General features: G+C 42.1%; 1 protein-coding gene across 2 annotated transcripts in view; it reads left to right on the top strand.

The window, feature by feature from the left end:
• The window catches only part of CHRM4 (cholinergic receptor muscarinic 4), a 116,679-nt gene that overhangs the window by 9,800 nt on the left and 86,426 nt on the right, over window positions 1-20,453 (top strand). Inside the window, exon 2 of one of the 2 annotated variants that reach the window (XM_089684558.1) lies at window positions 3,584-3,828. The exons of the other annotated variant lie outside the window; for it this stretch is intronic. The gene's annotated coding sequence lies outside the window, so the exon portion shown is untranslated. The remainder of the gene's footprint in view (window positions 1-3,583; window positions 3,829-20,453) is intronic. 2 annotated transcript variants of the gene reach the window in all.

Raw genomic sequence — 20,453 nt, 5'->3', positions numbered from 1 at the left:
AACAGCCCTTTTGGGTGGCTTTGGTGAAATATCAGAGGTCAGTTAAGAGCACTAAGTGTTATTTCTGTCTGCTTCCTCTGCTATCGGTATGAATCACTTCTGAGATGTTTTCTTGACACCAAGAGAAAAATGGTGACAGGGAGGGAGCTCCAGCAATTTTGACAACCTCAGCTCTGTTCTTGTGAGCTGTATGAAGGATGTGTGCCTCTCCCCTCCAATCAGGTCTCAGAACTCTCCTCGCTGTGCTCCGCAGAGTGTAACTTCAGCTCTCTTTTTTCTTAACTCTCAGATAAGCTTTATAAATTCTGCACTTTGAATGGATGTAGAGAAGAAAATACATCAGATAAACAGGTACAACTTGTGTAGGAAGATTTGTTTTATCTCTGTGTATCATCTGAGGCCAGCCACTTCACTGTACTATACAGTACACTTTAAATTTCCTTTCATTTTTTTATTTTCTGTTATACATGTGAGTGCTATCCTGTAGATCTCTACAGAGAGACCACTTCCTCCAAACAGCGAGCAACAATGCTCCTCTGTAGTATGCTGGCAGGGCACAGGCTTTTCTTAGGCTGTGGCTGTTTTCTAAAAAAATGTATTGTAAGACATTGAACATCTGTTTTTATGTACCTGGAATACATTTAGCTGGTTTACATTGGCCTTTAACATGGTCCTGTCTGGCCTATAGCAGATTGACGGCCGGGAATGACACTTGCCGTTGTGACTGGGCGTCATATGAAATCCTGTCAAAACAAGCCGCTCACGCTGCCGCGGGGCCGCGCAGTGGCGCGATCTGTCACCTGCTGTGTCCACGGGACACAGCCGATGACATATCACTACACTGGTCCACAGCCGATGACATATCACTACACTGGTCCATTGCCAGTGTCATGTGACCATTGTAACCATTCACAGCAGATCACATGTCAATTGTATACAATGGATGGCTTCCATTCATGCCATCCATTGTATACAATTATGTTGTTAGCTGTGACTGGTCAAGGCAGTCACATGATACAGACAGGGCCAGTCACAGCCCATCTGTATCATGTGATCAGCTTTGCCCAATCACAGATAATCACAACAAAAGACTGAATGAATCAGTTTCATTCAGTAACAATGATTGCAAATATCAATGAAATACATTAGTATTAGCAATCATAATGTGTTAAAAAAAAAATCCTGATCACTTGCCCAGAGTAGTTCAATGTTACTATGGTAACATTGTATTGCTGTGGTCACAGTGTGCTGAAAAATAAAATAGTAAAAAAAAGAAAAAATATAATAAATAAATAATAGAAACATTTGAAAAAAAATACAAATTCAATTATTATTGTTATTTTCACCAAAGAAATGTAGCAGAATTCATTTTGACCTAAATTTATGAAGAAATGTTACTTATTTGCAAAATTTTAAAACAGAAACAAAGAAAAGTGCGTTTTTTATCAAAAGTTTCAGGTGTTTTTTTGTTTTATTTAGCAAAAAACTCAGTGGTGATTAAATACCACCCAAAGAAAGCTCTATTTGTGTGAAAAAAAATTATTAAAATTTCATATGGGTACAGCGTCGCATGACCGCGCAATTATCCTTCAAAGTGCGACAGCTCTGAAAGCTGAAAACTGGCCTGGGCAGGAAGGGGGTATAAGTGCCTGGTACTGAAGTGGTTAAACAAACTTGGAATTTGATAATACTAATAGAAGGTTTTTTAATCAACAGGTACGACTGGGTACAGCATACATATGCAGTGTAGGGATGTCTGAGAAGATTGAAAGCGTGTTTGAGTGAGTGCGGAATAACTGAGTAATTTGTGGAGAGACTCAATACAGACAGCAGGGAAATTGCATTACAAGTGAACAAGTATGAGATGATGTCGGGGAATTGCATTATCTGTGGCTGCGTCTGACAAAATGCAGAATAATCACATTACATGTGGACAGGCCAGATACACCATGAGGAGGTTTCATACATTTATAGAAGCTTGTATTATATATTGTGAACACTATGACATGTGCTAGACATTTGCCTATTGACATTTATTTGATAAAGCAAGACCAAGATCCACTGTCTGCATGGAGTTTGTTGCTGTTGTTTGTTTCCTTCCTCTATGATTGCTTGCTGTAACTTATGGACCCATTTGATTAAAACAACTGAACTTTAGGCTTTTAATGGGGCTGTACAAGGTTTGTGTGACTACAAGAACCTCCATCAGATAAAGGATTTCCTTTTTTTCAACTGAATTTCCCTTTAAGTTTTATATTTACAGATAGTGTCTAGCGTGACCTAAATCTGCAGATAAAAAAAGTGTGTTTCATTTTTTTTTTTTACTACGTTTCTTCTAATTACAGTAATCTAGGCTGTCAGCGAAGTTTTTTTTTTTTTCACTTCAGTGATTGAATTAAGCTCAGATTACTGAAAATGAGTGGGAAAATGGAAGGGGAGGCTGCAGGCAGCATGAATGGATCAGGTAGGGAACTACATTACATTGCACAAATGCATTTATGGATAGACAGAGTCCAGATGTAAGTTTTATATAACGTGTGTTCATTTGTACTCTTTTTGTTGAATATGGATAGCTTTTTGTCTGCCATTTGTAATACAGCTTCCATTTCCTTTGGTGTCCTGCAAGCAATCAAAGGGATATATCCAGGACATGCTGGGACTTCAATGCTTATTAATACCAAAAAGGTAAAGGAATAAAAATTCAAAGAGCTCACTGACACTGGTTAGGCAGCTCACATGCGAACAGGGCTACACCTCAAGAACAGCACTCAGAGCTCAAACCAACAGAAGGAGCACCATACCAAATTCATAAAGGAGTTAAAACAATGTGTTTCGGGGGCAAAACACATTCCCCCTTCATCAGGGCTCAGTAATGTTTGCAAATCTTTAAATGGATTCAGGGAATTAAATGCCATAGAAATCTTAAAGTGTTACTAAACCCAGGACCCTGCATTCACTATATCTGGTCTCCATGGACCCTGCATTCACTATATCTGGTCTCCCAGGACCCTGCATTCACTATATCTGGTCTCCCCGGACCCTGCATTCACTATATCTGGTCTCCCTGGGTCCTGCATTCACTATATCTGGTCTCCCCGGACCCTGCATTCACTATATCTGGTCTCCCCAGATCCTGCATTCACTAAATATGGTCTCCCTGGACCCTGAATTCACTATATCTGGTCTTCCAGGACCCTGCATTCACTATATCCGGTCTCCCAGGACCCTGCATTCACTATATCTGGTCTCCACAGACCCTGCATTCACTATATCTGGTCTCCCCGGGCCCTGCATTCACTATATCTGGTCTCCCTGGACCCTGAATTCACTATATCTGGTCTCCTAGGAACCTGCATTCACTATATCTGCTCTGCCCGGACCCGGCATTCACTATATCTGGTCTCCCCAGACCCTGCATTCACTATATCTGGTCTCCCCGGACCCTGCATTCACTATATCTGGCCCCCACAGTACACAGAACATGGAAGTGCAATTATTTCAGTAAATATAAATTGCTAAATACCTTTTCTCATCAGCAATTAGAGCAGTCTTGTGACTTCTATCAGTTTTCATTCTGCTCTAGGAGGATGCAGAACCCCTGACCTCTGTCTGGACTGTGCTGTTTGGCCCTGTGCTGATCACTCTCCCAAGAAGAAGAAGAAAAACTCTCTAGCAATACACACCAAACTGAGCATGTGCAGAGTGACTCCACACCATATGTCTTATCAGGAGATAACAGGGGGACACTGGAAGAAGGGGAGGATCAAAGAAGTCAGGATCAAACAGCATTTTTACACAATGCAGAGGATTAACCCCTTAGGATCTACAGTGAGTATAACAAGCATGATTTACTGCATATACAGACTGATTTTACTGTTGTGGGTTTAGTAACACTTTAAAAATCAGAGGAATCAAATGAGGCAGAATTGTGCCAGTAAAACGGCTTAATCATACTGGCTATTTCAGGACAATTTGTTGCTCTAAGGTGGATGTCCATTGTACCTTTCCACCTAGTGACATATTCCTACTATCATCATTACTAATATTCTATATTGATGAAGTTCTTAAAGTCCCCTGAAACAGAATAGCTTCTGTATTATCTTACACTCACCTCTCTGGGGGCCCCTATCTCCTACCACCCTTCAATCCAGTGTTGCAAGCTCCACCAGACCCTTCAGCATTCAAGACTTCTGGCAATGTTAGATGTCTGTGCCCCCCGCTGCACACTGTGGTTATTTCCTCCACCCCCAAAGTCACTACAGGACCCAGCAGTGACATAAGGTTCATCATAGCGTACAGCGGGGAAATGGGCATCCAACACTTGTGGAAGTGTTGAATGCTGAAAAGACTTGGAAACACTGGAGAGGAAGAGAAGTAGGAGACATTGGCCTCCAAAGAAGTGAGTATAGGCTGCTACCTCTTCAATCTTTATTACTGTTCTCTATCAATGAACTTTCAAGGCTTGGATGTACATTGGCTGTTTATTGAGGGGTGCCTAGTACAAATGTTTGCAACATCTCCTCCTTCTTTCCCTATCTCCTACCACCCTTCAATCCACTGTTGCAAGATCCATCAGACCCTTCAGCATTCAAGACTTCTGGTAATGTTAGATGTCTGTACCCCCCGCTGCACACTGTGGTTCCTTCCTCCACCCCCAAAGTCACTACAGGACCCAGCAGTGACATAAGGGTCATCATAGCGTACAGCGGGGAAACGGGCATCCAACACTTGTGGAAGAGTTGAATGCTGAAGATACTTGACAGCACTGGAGAGGAAAAGAAGTAGGAGACATTGGCCTCCAGAGAAGTGAGTATAGGCTGCTACCTCTTCAGTCTTTATTAATGTACTCTATAAATGAACTTTCAAGTCTTGGACTTATATTGGCTGTTTATTGAGGGGTGTCTAGTACACGTTTGAAAAATCGACTTTATCAAATATTTATTGTTTAGGGTCATCGGATACCGCCAATGCGTTTTGAGGTAATGGCCTCCCCTTCTTCAGGGCTTAAAGTGGTTGTAAACCTCAGACATGAAATATGAGCAAAGCATATCCCTTTATAGCGTGTACTCAGGGTGGACTGACAACTCGTGGGGCCCCTGGGCAATAGGGGATCATGGGGCCCCTGTGTCCTTGCCCAAACTCAAAAAAGCCTATGAAAAAGGTACCAGGGGCATCTCATGGGGCCCTCTACTGACCCCCCGGCCCTTTGGCAGTTTCCAAATGGTCCGACCACCCCTGCGTGTACTTGTCTCAATCCAGAGCACTAAGTGTCATTTCTCTCTTTTTTATGTGGCAGGAGCTGTGTGCAGGCAGCCTATGTCATGCTATGGGGACACAGCGGCTGTACAAACACAGCCACAGGTCTTAGGCTGGCCATACATTATACAAGTCTGTTATCAATTTCCTTTAGATTTACCTTCAACTATGTAGTGCAAGGGCCTGCTTAACTGGATTCTATTGAAAATGTTGTTCAGGGCTGACTTTATATTATATAGTTTTAGGTAAATCTAAAGGAAAATTGTATAATGTATGGCTAGCCTTAATTTGGCAGGTGCGTAAAAGGAGGTGCACAGCCCCAAACACAGACATTGGGCATTTGGAGCCACTCACCCACACCTGTACACCTGCCATAATTAGGACCCGTGGCGCTATTCGTGCAGCTCCTGCATCCCCTTGGAGTAACAGGTGGCTCCAATCGTACAAACAAAACGTTCATTCACACTTTATGGGCCAGAGAACCCATGTAAATGAGTCATGTATTACTGGGTTTTTTTTGTTTTTGTTTTTTGCAATTTTATTTTTGTATTATTTTTTACAATTGTATTTTCTACTATTTCTTACAATTGAATTTTACATTTATTTTTTTTTACAATTTTATTTTTAACACCCCTGTTGGGTGGTTTTGGTGAAATATCAGAGGTCTAAACAGATCCCTAATGTCTCACTTTTAAGACAGAGAAAGTGATTGAGGACAGTCTCTGACTCTGCAGTCTCAGCTGCAGAGAATGAATGAACAGGAAGAACTCTGCTCAGTCTCCCTGTTCATTCACAAATTGAAGCATAGTAAACACAATTTACTATGCTTCATTTATGAACAAACACAGTGAGTGGTTGGTACTGATCACTCCCTGTGTTCATTCAGGAAAGGAAGTGGCTATCCATCCAGAAACAATCCCCCAAAGCAGGAGGGGGAAGAGGGGAAGCAGAGCTGAAGTGGGGACCAGAGGAGCACACAGCGGGACCTGAGCAGCAGAAGGGAACCTGGAAAGCAGGGGCAGAATTTACTGGTTTCCCCCTGCAGCAGCTGAAAGTAGTTAGAGGGAGAGGAGGAGAAGCTGCACCTGCTATAGGGGGGAACTGTGGGCGGTCGGTTCCAGTAAATGCTGTCCCCGCCACTCCTCATGTCCAGGTTCTCCTTCCTTCTGCTTGTCAGCTGGCCAAGCTCCCCTGTTAAATTAATGGGACCTGGGCAAGATACAGGGGGACTGGTGGTACCACCTTATTGGTGCCTATGAACCAGCACTTACTCATGATGGCCATGGCTAGAACTGGTAAAGGGGGGATTTTTCAAAGTTATTGCTCAAGAAAATGAAGCATGGAGACATGGATTGGGGAGTTTGCTTTGAATATTAAAAATGAATGAAATAGCATTTTTAGTTTGTGGTTCTCAGATACAGTTTAGTTCCGCTTTAGAATGTTACTAAACCCAGGACCCTGCATTCACTATATCTGGTCTCCCACAGTACACAGAACATGGAAATGCAATTATTTTAGTAAATATAAACTACTAAATACCTTTTCTCATCAGCAGTTAGAGCAGTCTTGTGTCTTCTATCAGTGTTCAGCAGAGCACTGGTTGAAGCTTATAGGAGTTTTCATTTTGCTCTAGAACAGGGGTGTCAAACTGGCGGCCCTCCAGCTGTTGCCAAACTACAAGTCCCATCATGCCTCTACCTTTGGGAGTCATGCTTGTAACTGTCAATCTTGCAATGCCTCATGGGACTTGTAGTTTGGCAACAGCTGGAGGGCCGCCAATTTGACACCTGTGCTCTAGAAGGATGCAGAACCCCAACCTCTGTCTCGACAGCGCTGATTGGCCCTGTGCTGATCACATGTACTCTCCCAAGAAATAAAAAAACCTCTCTAGCAATACACACCAAACTGAGCATGTGCAGAGTGTCTCCACACGTTTTATCAGAAGATAAGAGAGGGACACCGGAAGAAGGAGAGGATCAGAGAATACAGGATCAAACAGCATTTTTACACAATGCAGAGGATTAACCCCTTGGATTCCACAGTGAATATAACAAGCATGCTTTACTGCATATACAGACTGATTGTACTGTTGTGGGTTTAGTAACACTTTAAGTATCAGTAAGATAATATCCATCTTAGAACTTGTTATATTAGTTCAGTGCTTTCTAGCACAACTTTCTTTTCCATTGATATGTAAGAGCTCAAGATGAAAAAAAATTCCAGATAATTATACTAGCTAAGTTTAAAAAAAAAATGGTTTTATTCCTTTTGAAGGAATAGATAGGTGGACTGAACAGGGGAATTTCTATTTGCTTAAAGTCATTTTTTCCTAATGTATCATGTCATTAGGAGCTCCACAGCAAGGGAGGGGAGCAATCGGGATGGTCCGCTGGCCTCTTTGAAGCGCTGCAGAACATGTTGGAGCTATATAAATGAATAATTATTGCTGCTCCTAATATGCCAGCAAAGCACACTAAGCAAATTGGATGTATCCATACATAGTTTAATTAATGTTCCGCGGCTCAGTATCTGCTGGTTAATTACCCTTGCTTCCTCTCCCTTGATCTCAGCGCTGTCTACGTGTAGACAGGAATGTATGGATCAAGCTTGTTTAGCTCTCCAGCTGTGCCTCAAACACCATGACTGTGTCTTGCCGAACATCCTCTGGATTGTAGCCTCGCCATCATGCCGTGCAGAGAGCTATGAGGCCGAGTGATGTAATGGAACCCATCACAACCAACCTGAAATCTCTGTGACGACTAAAGCAAGACAAAAGTTGGGTTACTTTAATGTGTGTGTCCTCAAAGCACTTTGAATATGCCCAACTGTGGGTTGCCTAAAAATTGGAAAGATTTTTTTTAAATGTCTGTATATTAAAGTAGAACAGTCCCGCCATTGGATCTAACTCACCACCAGGGGCAGACTGACAACTCATGGGGCCCCCGGGCAATAGGGGATCATGGGGCCCCTGTGTCCTTGCCCAAACTCAAAAAAGCCTATGAAAAAGGTACCAGGGGCACCTCATGGGGACCCCTACTGACCCCGGGCCCTCGGGCAGTGCCAGAGTTTCCAATTGGTCAGTCCACCCCTGCTCACCACATCTCTCTTTTAGATCTTATTTCTATATCACAATTAATGTATGTGCAATTTAATGTGGACCTGTTACCAGATCTATTTTTTTATGTTGAGTATATGCATGCTAAGACATATAGGTAAGTGTAACACTTCCAGGTATTTATTAGCTCTCATACCCACATGAAAGAAAAATATATTTGGGGCAGCACAGTAGCTAAATGGTTAGCACTTCCACCTGGCAGTATTAGGGTTGCTGGTTCAAATCCCAACCACAGCACCACCTGCCTGGAGTTTGCATGTTCTCCCTGTTCCTGCATGGGTTTCCTCCAGGTATTTCAGTTTCCTCCCACACTTCAAAAGACATGCTGGTAGGTAAATTAGACCCTGTCTAAATTGGCCCTAGTATGTGTATGTATGAATGTAAGTTAGGGACCTTAGATTGTACACCCCTTGAGGGTTAGGGACTGATGTGAATGTACAATATATATGTAAAGCTCTGTGTAAAACTGACAGCACTATATAAGTACCTGAAATAAATAATAATATTTTAAAAATATTCTACCCAAATATATTGCCATGTATTTGAAATGCTACAATTTTGGCCACATTCAATATATTTCAATAAATATATATATACTGCATGTTGAAATTTCAAAAACAAATTTCAAATATACGGTATGTCTTTAAAAATTGAAATCTACATTTTTGGAATGCATTTACAAATATATGTAAAAATATATGTTAAAATTACTTTTTTATATGTTAAAAAAATCTGAAGAATATATTTAACAAAAATATATTTTTAAAAATATATTCTTCCTGATAAATATCATTGCATGTCCTGGTATGTAAGTATACCTAAGCTCTCCTATGCCTACTACCCCATAGTTGTATATCAGCAGTGTAAGATCTAAGGCACTGCTGTCTCTGTGTGATATTTGGGATATTTAGAGAGAGATTTGGTGATATCCCTACTGCTCAAGAAAATGCACTAGACAAAAGAAATCTCAATGTGTATTAACTACTCAAGGATTCTCAAACATCTGGAGCAGTGGTCTCCAAACTGTGGTCTAATGGCGGCCGTTTGCTTGCCTTTATCTGGCCCTTGGGGCACTTTTCCTTCCACTGATACCAGACACTATTCCTCAGACTGATGCCAACAAAGGTGCACTATTTATCCCACTGACGCCAACAATGGTGCACTATTCCTCCCACTGATGCCAACAACGGTGCACTATTCCTCCCACTGACGCCAACAATGGTGCACTATCTCTCCCACTGACACCAACAATGGTGCACTATTCCTCCCACTGATGCCAACAACGGTGCACTATTCCTCCCACTGACGCCAACAATGGTGCACTATCTCTCCCACTGACACCAACAATGGTGCACTATTCCTCCCACTGATGCCAACAATGGTGCACTATCTCTCCCACTGACGCCAACAATGGTGCACTATTCCTCCCACTGACGCCAACAATGCACTATTCCTCCCATTGACGCCAACAATGGTGCACTATTCCTCCCACTGACGACAACAATAGTGCACTAATCCTCCCTCTGACGCCAACAATGGTGCACTATTCCTCCCACTGACGCCAACAATGCACTATTCCTCCCACTGACGCCAACAATGGTGCACTATTCTTCCCACTGACGCCAACAATGATGCACTATTCCTCCCACGGACGCCAACAATGATGTACTATCTCTCCCACTGATGCCAACAATAGGGCACTAATACTAAAGAAGAATTGTTTACTCCCACTGACCAATAGCACCAGCAGACAGGGAAAGTCTGTGAACTGAATAAAACAGATGCAAACACAAAGGGCGCACACCTAGTGCATTAAGCACAATCAATTATTTTTAACAGGAAAAGTGTAATCAATCCTAAGTGACAATATACATATAGGTATTACACTCATAAGTATCCAGCTTTGTGACTGTGACAAGTGCATATACATTGGATACATATGAGTGCAATACTTATTTTTTTAATCATTAAAGATTGATTGCTCTTAATGCACTAGGTTTTGCACCCTTTCTGTTTGCTTCAATGATCACAGAAAAAAAAAACCCCTGTGATATGAACTACCTAATTAGAAAGTGATATGAACTACCTAATTAGAAAGTAATATACTTACAGCCATTCTCTGGCCATCACAATCCACCCAGAACGTTCTTTGGTTCATTATCTATAATAAGGATGCCTACTGGAGATCATACAAGCTTTGGTACTCTGCTATACTGTGTCCAATGGCCATCACATTTTTACCACCTGATGTAGCCATTCTTGTCACCCCCTTTGGTTGCCTGGATGCTGGCACAGCTACCAAAGACAACGTGGCACAACTGCCAGTGTACTATAAACCAAAGATGCTATGTGGCTGTGCATCAATTATTGACTGGTCCACATTGTCACTGATTGCCGGGATGCATGCAGGTGGGCTGCACAGCGTCGTTAGTTGTTAGGGTGCAAGCAGCACTAGCATCCTAGCAACTGCCTTAGTAACACAGTGTGTGTACAGGGCAACTTTACTGAAATGCAAAGAGGATGGGTACTCTGACCTCAATGCCACCCCCTCCAAGTGCTGCCTGAGGTGGCTGTCTTGAGCTTGACTCAATGGCACACTTCTGCCCCCAATTATCCCTTCCTCCCACCACTTACCCACCCATTCACAATGTTTTATTCTAAATACCTTCTGAAGCTTCTTATTATTCACCTAAGTTTGCCTCCCATGTCCTGCACTGGTGCCAATCAAGCTCTGAAGACTGGCTTGTGCTGACTGGTCAACTCTTCATGTCATCACAATGCTCTGTAGTCTTCTGGAACCTAAGAGGACTGTACTGCTGGACACCCCATAGGAAGTGTATGTCACCCAGTTGACATACACACCTGAGGGGACCTCCTTCTCTAAAATTTGGAAGATAGAAGACTTAGGACTACAGATTTAGGAAAGTAAAAGGGGTTTATTAGTGTGGGGGGATAAGGGTGGTGGTGGGTTTGATGCTTGAAATACAGCTTTAGTAAAAATGTACATATATGCGGATTGGATGCGAATTGAACCAGATCCAATCTGCATGACATGTGAAAAAACATTGCTTTGTATGGTGCCTGTTCACATATGTTCGGTGAACTGTCCCTGTGGATTGAAAAAGAGTCCTATCTGATTTCTGAGCAGTGCAGTCCGGTTCAGGTGTGGATTACAGGCTATTGACTTCTATGGGAACCATTTTTAAACTGCACGTCATCAGTTGTGCACAGGATAAAATCCTGTCCTGAACCTGATCTAAACCTGTCCTGAGCCGGTGAACAACTAATGTATCAATTGACTGACACCTGAGCTTCAGTCCACACCGCACATGTGTGAACCAGCACTTAGGACCTTTGTTGGTGGGCTTTCGGTTGCTTCACTTGGGTTTTGCAATCTGTACAATTCCTTGCATTTCTCCTATTACTTTAAGCTGTCAAATGCAGGTCAGAAGACGGTCGACTGCAAGACAGATGCACATGTAAGTGAATTCTGAATGCTCTCTAAAGCATCTCAAACTGATGCTATCCACATAAATCCAAAGCTCTTCCACACTGGCCCATGTATCTCAATGCTCTGTTTAATTGGGCAACTTTGTGCAAATGAGGTTTAATGTTGATAAATGTAAGGTTCTGCACTTGGGGGCTAAGAATATGCATGCATCATTCATACTAGGGGGGGTACAACTGGAGGAATCAATGGTGGAGAAGGATCTGGGGGTTCTGATAGATCACAGCTTAATAATGGCATGCAATGCCAAGCTGCGGTTTCTAAAGCGATCAAAATCCTCTCTTGTATTAAAAGAGGTATAGACTCCAGAGAGAGAGAGATATCATATTACCCCGGTACAAATCATTAGTAAGACCTCATCTGGAATATGCAGTTCAGTTTTGGGCACCAATTCACAAAAAGAACATTGGGGAACTGGAGAAAGTGCAGAGAAGGGCAACCAAACTGCTGAGAGGCATGGAGGTGCTCAGCTATGAGGAAAGATTAGAGGAACTGAATTTATTCTCTCTTGAGAAGAGGAGATTAAGGGGGGATATGATCTCCATGTATAATACATAAGGGGGGATATGATCACCATGTATAATACATAAGGGGGGATATGATCATCATGTATAATACATAAGGGGGGTATGATCACCATGTATAATACATAAGGAGGATATGATCACCATGTATAATACATAAGGGGGATATGATCTCCATGTATAATACATAAGGGGGGATATGATCTCCATGTATAATACATAAGGGGGGATATGATCTCCATGTGTAATACATAAGGGGGGGATATGATCCCCATGTATAATACATAAGGGGGGATATGATCTCCATGTATAATACATAAGGGGGGATATGATCTCCATGTATAATACATAAGGGGGGATATGATCACCATGTATAATACATAAGGGGGGATATGATCTCCATGTATAATACATAAGGGGGATATGATCACCATGTATAATACATAAGGGGAGATATGATCACCATGTATAATACATAAGGGGGGATATGATCTCCATGTATAATACATAAGGAGGATATGATCACCATGTATAATACATAAGGGGGATATGATCTCCATGTATAATACATAAGGGGGGATATGATCTCCATGTATAATACATAAGGGGGGATATGATCTCCATGTGTAATACATAAGGGGGGGATATGATCCCCATGTATAATACATAAGGGGGGATATGATCTCCATGTATAAGACATAAGGGGGGATATGATCACCATGTATAATACATAAGGGGGGATATAATCTCCATATATAATACATAAGAGGGGATATGATCTCCATGTATAATACATAAGGGGGGATATGATCTCCATGTATAAGACAAAAGGGGGGATATGATCTCCATGTATAAGACAAAAGGGGGGATATGATCTCCATGTATAATACATAAGGGGGGATATGATCACCATGTATAATACATAAGGGGGATATGATCTCCATGTATAATACATAAGGGGGGATATGATCTCCATGTATAATACATAAGGGGGATATGATCACCATGTATATTACATAAGGGGGGGGGATATGATCTCCATGTATAATACATAAGGGGGGATATGATCTCCATGTATAATACATAACAGGGGATATGATCACCATGTATAATACATAAGGGGGGATATGATCTCCATGTATAATACATAAGGGGGGATATGATCTCCATGTATAATACATAAGGGGGATATGATCACCATGTATAATACATAAGGGGGGGATATGATCTCCATGTATAATACATAAGGGGGGATATGATCTCCATGTATAATACATAAGGGGGGATATGATCTCCATGTATAAATACATAAGGGGGGATATGATCTCCATGTATAATACATAAGGGGGGATATGATCTCCATGTATAATACATAAGGGGGGATATGATCTCCATGTATAATACATAAGGGGGATATGATCACCATGTATAATACATAAGGGGGGGATATGATCTCCATGTATAATACATAAGGGGGGATATGATCTCCATGTATAATACATAAGGGGGGATATGATCACCATGTATAATACATAAGGGGGGATATGATCTCCATGTATAATACATAAGGGGGGATATGATCACCATGTATAATACATAAGGGGGGATATGATCTCCATGTATAAATACATCAGTGGTTCGATTGCCTCTCGGGGGATTGGGAAGGATTTTTGTCCCCTGCAGGAGCAAATTGGATCGTGCTTTGCTGGGTTTTTTGCCTTCCTCTGGATCAACTGTGGGTGTAGGACTATAACTTTTTTTTTTTTTAATGGTTGAACTGGATGGACTTTTGTCTTTTTTCAGCCAGACTAACAATGTAACTATATATACTTACTAGGTGGCAGGGGGGGACTGACCATTTGGAAACTTGGGCACTGCCTGAGGGCCTGGGGTTAGTAGGGGCCCCATGAGATGCCCCTGGTACCTTTTTCATAGGCTTTTTTGAGTTTGGGCAAGGACACAGGGGCCCCATGATCCCCTATTGCCCGGGGGCCCCATGAGTTGTCAGTCCGCCCCTGCTAGGTGGTATTTTATTTGCATATGAAAAGTAACAGAAAATTCATAAACGGTAAATATGGGCAAGAAGAGCAATCGGATTTAGGCAGCAGTTAATGATAGGGTCACTTGACATGTGCCCCAAGCACTAATGACTGTTCTTCTTCCAGCTGCTGTTCATTTGGTAGTTGATGAGCAACTTACAAACTAGCATGCATTGCATTTTGAAGGCGTTATAGTGAGTAACATGGAGTGAAACATGTCTAAAAAAAAAAAGAATAAGACAAATAAAGATATTTATGTAAAGCTGTAGAGTATGTGGGGCAAGCAGATGGATGGAGACTAATTAGCTCTAAATGGAGTAATATTAGGAAATACGTTTATATGTATTAAGCAGATGATGTCTGGCATATAAAGGGATGCATATGTCAAAGCTGAGACTATGTGGAGGCGTATGGTTAAATATTGTTATAATGGAGAGTTTTGGTGTTCAGTATGCTGAATGTATATTATGTGTGCTGTCTTCCTCAGTTATAATATTATCTGTATATTTGAAATAAGTAATATATATAAATTATACACATTTTTCATGTTACTTATTATACTGCTCTATACCTAATTTTAGGCTCTGTTCAAACCAATGCATCTTTTTAGTGCTTTTTTCTTTTTACAGTCCATTTAACATGGTCTCCTATGGAATATGTTCACATCTATATTTTTTTGGGCTGCTGTGTGTTTGGAAAGGGCCAGGGACATTTTTAAAAGCATCATTTTTGCTAAAATAGAGTTCAATGGAGAAGCTGCTGAAATGCACGGTAACTGCGTTTTTGCCGCGTTTTTGCTTTTTACATTTTTATTCTACACAGCAACAAAAAAAAGTCACTTTAACAAAAAAAAACTGAACAAAAAACACAAAACACTGTAAAAACACATTTAAAAAACGCATGTAGAAAAATGCAAAAGAAACTGCAAAAAGCACTGGAGAAAGCATCAAACGCAAAATGCATATATGTGAACCAAGCCTAAAGATGAACTTTAGGGGCAGAAAAATATATATATATATATATATCCTTGCACTGCTCAGGTTAAATGTTTGTTATTTCTAAGGGTTGGAGGAAGAGCCTATATTACTTACCATATTTCCCAGGTTCAGGGCTCTCCTCTCCCCCATTGTTCCTAGGGCTGTGGGTCCTCCCTCAGCATCATTAACCTCCCTGGCGGTATTCCCGAGTGTAGCTCGGGGTAAAGTTTCAGTACCAAAAGCGGTAACCCTGAGCTACACTCGGGCTTACCATGCGGCGCTGCATAGGGATTCCCTGCAGAGCTTACCTTGTCCTGCGCTCCCGCGATGTGTCCCCTGCAGCGTCCCCGGCCATCTCCTCAGCCGGCATCTGGCTCCTGTGTTCCGGTCCCTGTGACGTCGGGACGTATGGGTGCCGCCGCCGCCGGCGGCGGCGGGAAACTTGAAAATTTAAAAAAAATGTCATTTTTTTCAAAACGATTTTACATAGTAAAACATTGCTGTTTCAACCCATTTCACATACATTTTGTCCCGAGTTCTTTGTCCTGTGCCCTTTCTGCATTTTTACTGTTCTTTCTGCCTGGAAACTTAGAAAAGTCCAAAAAGTGTCCCTTTAGGTCAAAAGCGGGTTTAGATCAGCTAGAGAACAGCGATAGTAAATCAGAACCACTTGCAGAATTGAGTGATGATTCGTGGGGGAAATTCGTCATCAGACACCGAAAACGATTTTGCGACTTTGCTCAGCAATGTGCGAACTTGGTGCTATATTTCAAATTTCAGTGTTTTTGGTTAGATTATATTATTGAATTAAATGTAATATTATTATTTTATTATTTTTTATGATTATTTATTAAATTATAATTTTTGATTTTGTGTTTCACATTTTATCATACCCGGGGTGTTTAATAGACTGATTTCAGCACCAAAAATCTGAAATAATCATACCGCTAGGGAGGTCAAGTAAGAGGTGTCAGCGCTGGCCTGGTCGCATGGACGGGGGGGGGGGGGGGTTGCACTGCAAGGCAAGGTATTATTTTCTTTTCCAAAGTTGGCCTTCCAAAAAAAAGCTCTCAAGTACTTGTTATAGAACAACTGTGGCCTGCCGATGAAGCAAATCATGTGCTGTAGCACAAATTATAAGTCCATTTGCCTTACAGTTTTGTCTTTGTCCCCTTGCAAAGCCCTACAAATACCTCTTGATTCTGCCAGTGAAGTCCACCTAATGCAGCTTCCTGTGATAGTGTGGCAACAATGCTGCTACGCTCCTGGATCCAGAGCAGAGTTGTCACTCTCACACTAAAGTGGGCTGAACAAATGTTGCAGGGGGCGTGGCTATCAGCATTGTTACTGCCAATTTAGTCCGCAGCATGTCAATCAGCACCTGGCTGCACCTAGTCCCACCCACTTTCTGAACTGAAGTTACTCTTTCTGTTGCCGAAACCTGCCCACTGTGATCTCCAGGAGGAGGAGCTTGTGAATTACATATGCAGAAGTATTTGGCTCATTCAGGGAGGAATCTGTGCATCAGTAATTGGAGCTGGTACTTGTTTAGACTGTCATACAGGAGCATTTAGTTGTACTTTAAGCCCTAGTTCACAACAGATCTGACTTTGGAACTTCACTTGAAGTCACACGGTTTCAAAGTCGCATGTCAGTACAACATCAGGTGTGATTTGGCAGATATCTGTATGACTTCATGCACAGATGTCTACACAAGTCGCACCTAGAATTGCAAAGAGTAGTGCAGGAACTACTTTCAAAATCCATTGGAGTTGCACCATTGTGAACTGTTCCATTGCAGTACGGTGCGACTTGTCATGGGATTCAAAACTGTCAAATCGCATGACAAGTCATAGCAGTGTGAACCAGGGCTAAGGGACAATTGGTAAAAGTTGTCCATTAAGACCAGTGGTGTATTTAGGTTACAATAGGGACCTTAGATTGTAAGCTCATTGATAGGTGTGTATATACAGTTTGTAAAGCACTGTGTAAATCGTTGGTGCTATGGGTAGCACCCTGCCAAAAGTTAGGCTAAATTTAGTTTCTGGCTTGGCTTTGCTCATTGGGGTCTGGTCAAGGTGTCCTTAAGGTCAGTGGTTGATTACTTCTGCCTGCTTCTGGAGGAAACTTCCAGAAAATAGAATAGGAGGGTCAACCACTAACATGAATATTTTGCAGACCCCAGCCAATCCCTGGAATAGAAGATCCCCAGAAGGTGGCTGGAGAGGTGATAAATGTTTGGGGAGGCCTGGACAGAGCATTCTTCCTCAGCTAGGAGAGTTCCTCTGAAGCTGCTGCCCATGGGAGGCAGCTAGTGTGAGATGAAAGTTGCAGTTGGAACCTTGGCTGAGGGCCTGGAGAAGATTGCTAAAGTGACCTTTTGGAGGGCATTGCTCTAGGAGTCCTGGTCTGGAGAAGGATCTTTTTTTTTCTCTCTCCCTGAAGAATTTCATATGGAGGTTGGGTGGCATGCTGCCTACTGCTCTGGGATTTGATTGTCTACCTGTTGATTTCTGCACTGTGCTTGGATTTGTATCTGTGGCAGGTAGCCCCTGCCTGGGCATATTTTCAGTGGCCACTTTGGAGGTAATTGCTTCAAAAGCCTTTAAATATATAACTATACCTGTTCTTAGATAATCCCACTATAGAAGCTTACAAGTATTCATTTCCATTTAGCTTTCGTTGGTGAGTTCTCTGTCCTGCTCCATATCCAAGCAGCATTAAATATACTTCCAATTTTCCTAATTTTCCCATGATGGTCTTCTTTTTATTCCTGTTTCGGTAATTTAAGAAGTAACACTGATTTTCCCATGGCTGAAGTTTCTCTCGCACCCAAGCTAATATGACAGGTGGGAGTAAGCAAGTATGAGTCACAGGCACGTTCTGGAGCTTCAGTTCTTGTGAGGAATCTAAATGAGAACTCCAGGCAAATGTAGCATTTACAGTGTGCCCAATATAGTTACCGGTGTTCTGTCTAACTCTGTTATGTGCAGTCGTCCACAACTCTGCATTAAAGGGCCAGTCCTCTCAAAAGAGATGAACAAGAAAACTTGACACTTCAGCGCTCAGAAATGGTAGGAACACCCAACATATTGCTACAGAGTTTTGTCAGAATCAAGCAACCCAAGCTGGAAGGGTAGGCGGTGCAGCCAAAGCTCTGAGAAAGGGGGCCAGTTCCCCAAAATGCATCATCTGGCAACATCATCCATTCACCATTTGGTGTTGGATATTGGATACTTTTATGTGTTCTACATGCTATCAGTCTACTTATCTAGTGAATATAATTTATGTCTTCCTTTACTTGTAATACAGTGGTCAAGAAAATGCACTAGGCATCTGCGCCCTCTCTATTTGTGTTGGGGCCTTGGCAGAGGGCCTGGAGAAGATTGCTAAAGTGACCTCTTCTAGGGCATTGCTCTGGGAGTCCTGGTCTGGAGAAGGATCTCTTTTTTTTTTTCCTCCCCGAAGAGTTTCACATGAAAGCTGGGTGGCATGGTGCCTACTGCGCTGGGATTTGCACTACAAAGCTTCTCTACCTGTTGATTTCTGCGCTGTGCATAGCTCTGAGAAAGAGGGCCAGTTCCCCAAAATGTGTCATCTGGCAAAGTCATCCATTCATCATTTGGTGTTGGATAACGGATACTTTTATTTTGTGCCTTATGTGTTCTATATGCTATCAGCCTACTTATCTTGTGAGTATAATTTATGTCTTCCTTTACTTGTAATACAGTGCTAAATATAATGCACTAGGCGTCTGCGCCCTCTCTGTTTGTGTTTACTATAGGTTTAAGTGGATCCTGGTGGGCTGAATCTGCTCTGGCTTTTTTATATACTATATATATATATATATATATATATATATATATATATATTGTGTGCTTCTGGGATGCAGGCTGTTGCTGGGTTTCTGTTCTGGTCTGCAACTTAGTTTCATCTAAGGATACGAGAAAAAAAGGGAAAGCACCCACTAAGTGCAGTATTAAAAGCAGACTTTCTCGAACAGATAAATCCACTCTCAGGATAGGATAAACAGGATCGCTCATCATGAAAAGAGGCACCGCCACTTGTCCCCATCCTGCAGGATCCATCAGTCTTCTCCCGGCTGCTGATGGGTGGATGGAGTCAAGCTGGGACGCTAAATGGATACCCAGAAATCTCCTTTGCCTAGAAGTCTCCTGTACAGGCCAGCAGAAGGAGCAGCAAAGCTCTGAGTGCGTAGCCTGTCTGTAGTACCTATCCTTCCCCTCTGTGACATCATAACCTGTCCATATGTGCACTCCAAGCTGGCCCAAAAGACTTCCGGGTTGCCAATTCATCAGCGGCTGGGAGAACACTGGCAAATCCTAACGGATGGAAACAAGCATTGGTGCCTGTTTTCATGATCAGTGATCCTGTTTATTCTAATCTGTGAGTGTTTTAATGGTTTGAGATTAAAGCCTGCTTTTAATACTGCACTTAGTGGGCGCTTTCCCTTTTTTCTTTTATCCTTTTCCATACAGAGCTGACTTACTCTGTGAAGAGCTGCCGCTATGCCTGTAGTGCTGCATGGACTGTCTATGAACTTTTTACTGAAGAACTTTTAGAGTGCAGAAATTTACATTAACCCTTTCTGTGTGCCACATATTTATCCCCTTAGTTTCATCTAGCTGAGAGCATCCTCCTGTTACAAGTCTGTAGTTCTGGAGTATTCCATACACCCCAACCCCTCTCCTGTTACAAGTTCCACAAGCAAATTAAATTTAAAAAGACAACCCCTAGACTGTTTAATGGAGCCAAATGGACTGTTGCCTGTATGATCTGTAGCCTCTGCATTGTTTGGGGAAGAACCAGTTAAAAATCAACGGCTCCTTCAGGGGTAGCGCTACACGTGCAATATTTTTTTCCAAGCAAGTGGAATTACCCAACACTTGGACTTCCATTGTTGACCTGCATTGAACGGTGCTAGTTGCTGGACTGTTATGCTGACCTTCTGGCCTCCGTGTCCTTTGCCATTTTCGGAAGGAGGTTGTCTATGGCTGCCTCTGTATTTCAGTA

The sequence above is a fragment of the Staurois parvus genome, unplaced genomic scaffold (genome assembly GCF_062004578.1).
Source record: "Staurois parvus isolate SC_StPar_1 unplaced genomic scaffold, SC_StPar_1.0 ptg000350l, whole genome shotgun sequence".
Classification (NCBI taxonomy): domain Eukaryota; kingdom Metazoa; phylum Chordata; class Amphibia; order Anura; family Ranidae; genus Staurois; species Staurois parvus.
This window is presented reverse-complemented; position numbering and strand designations above follow the sequence as displayed.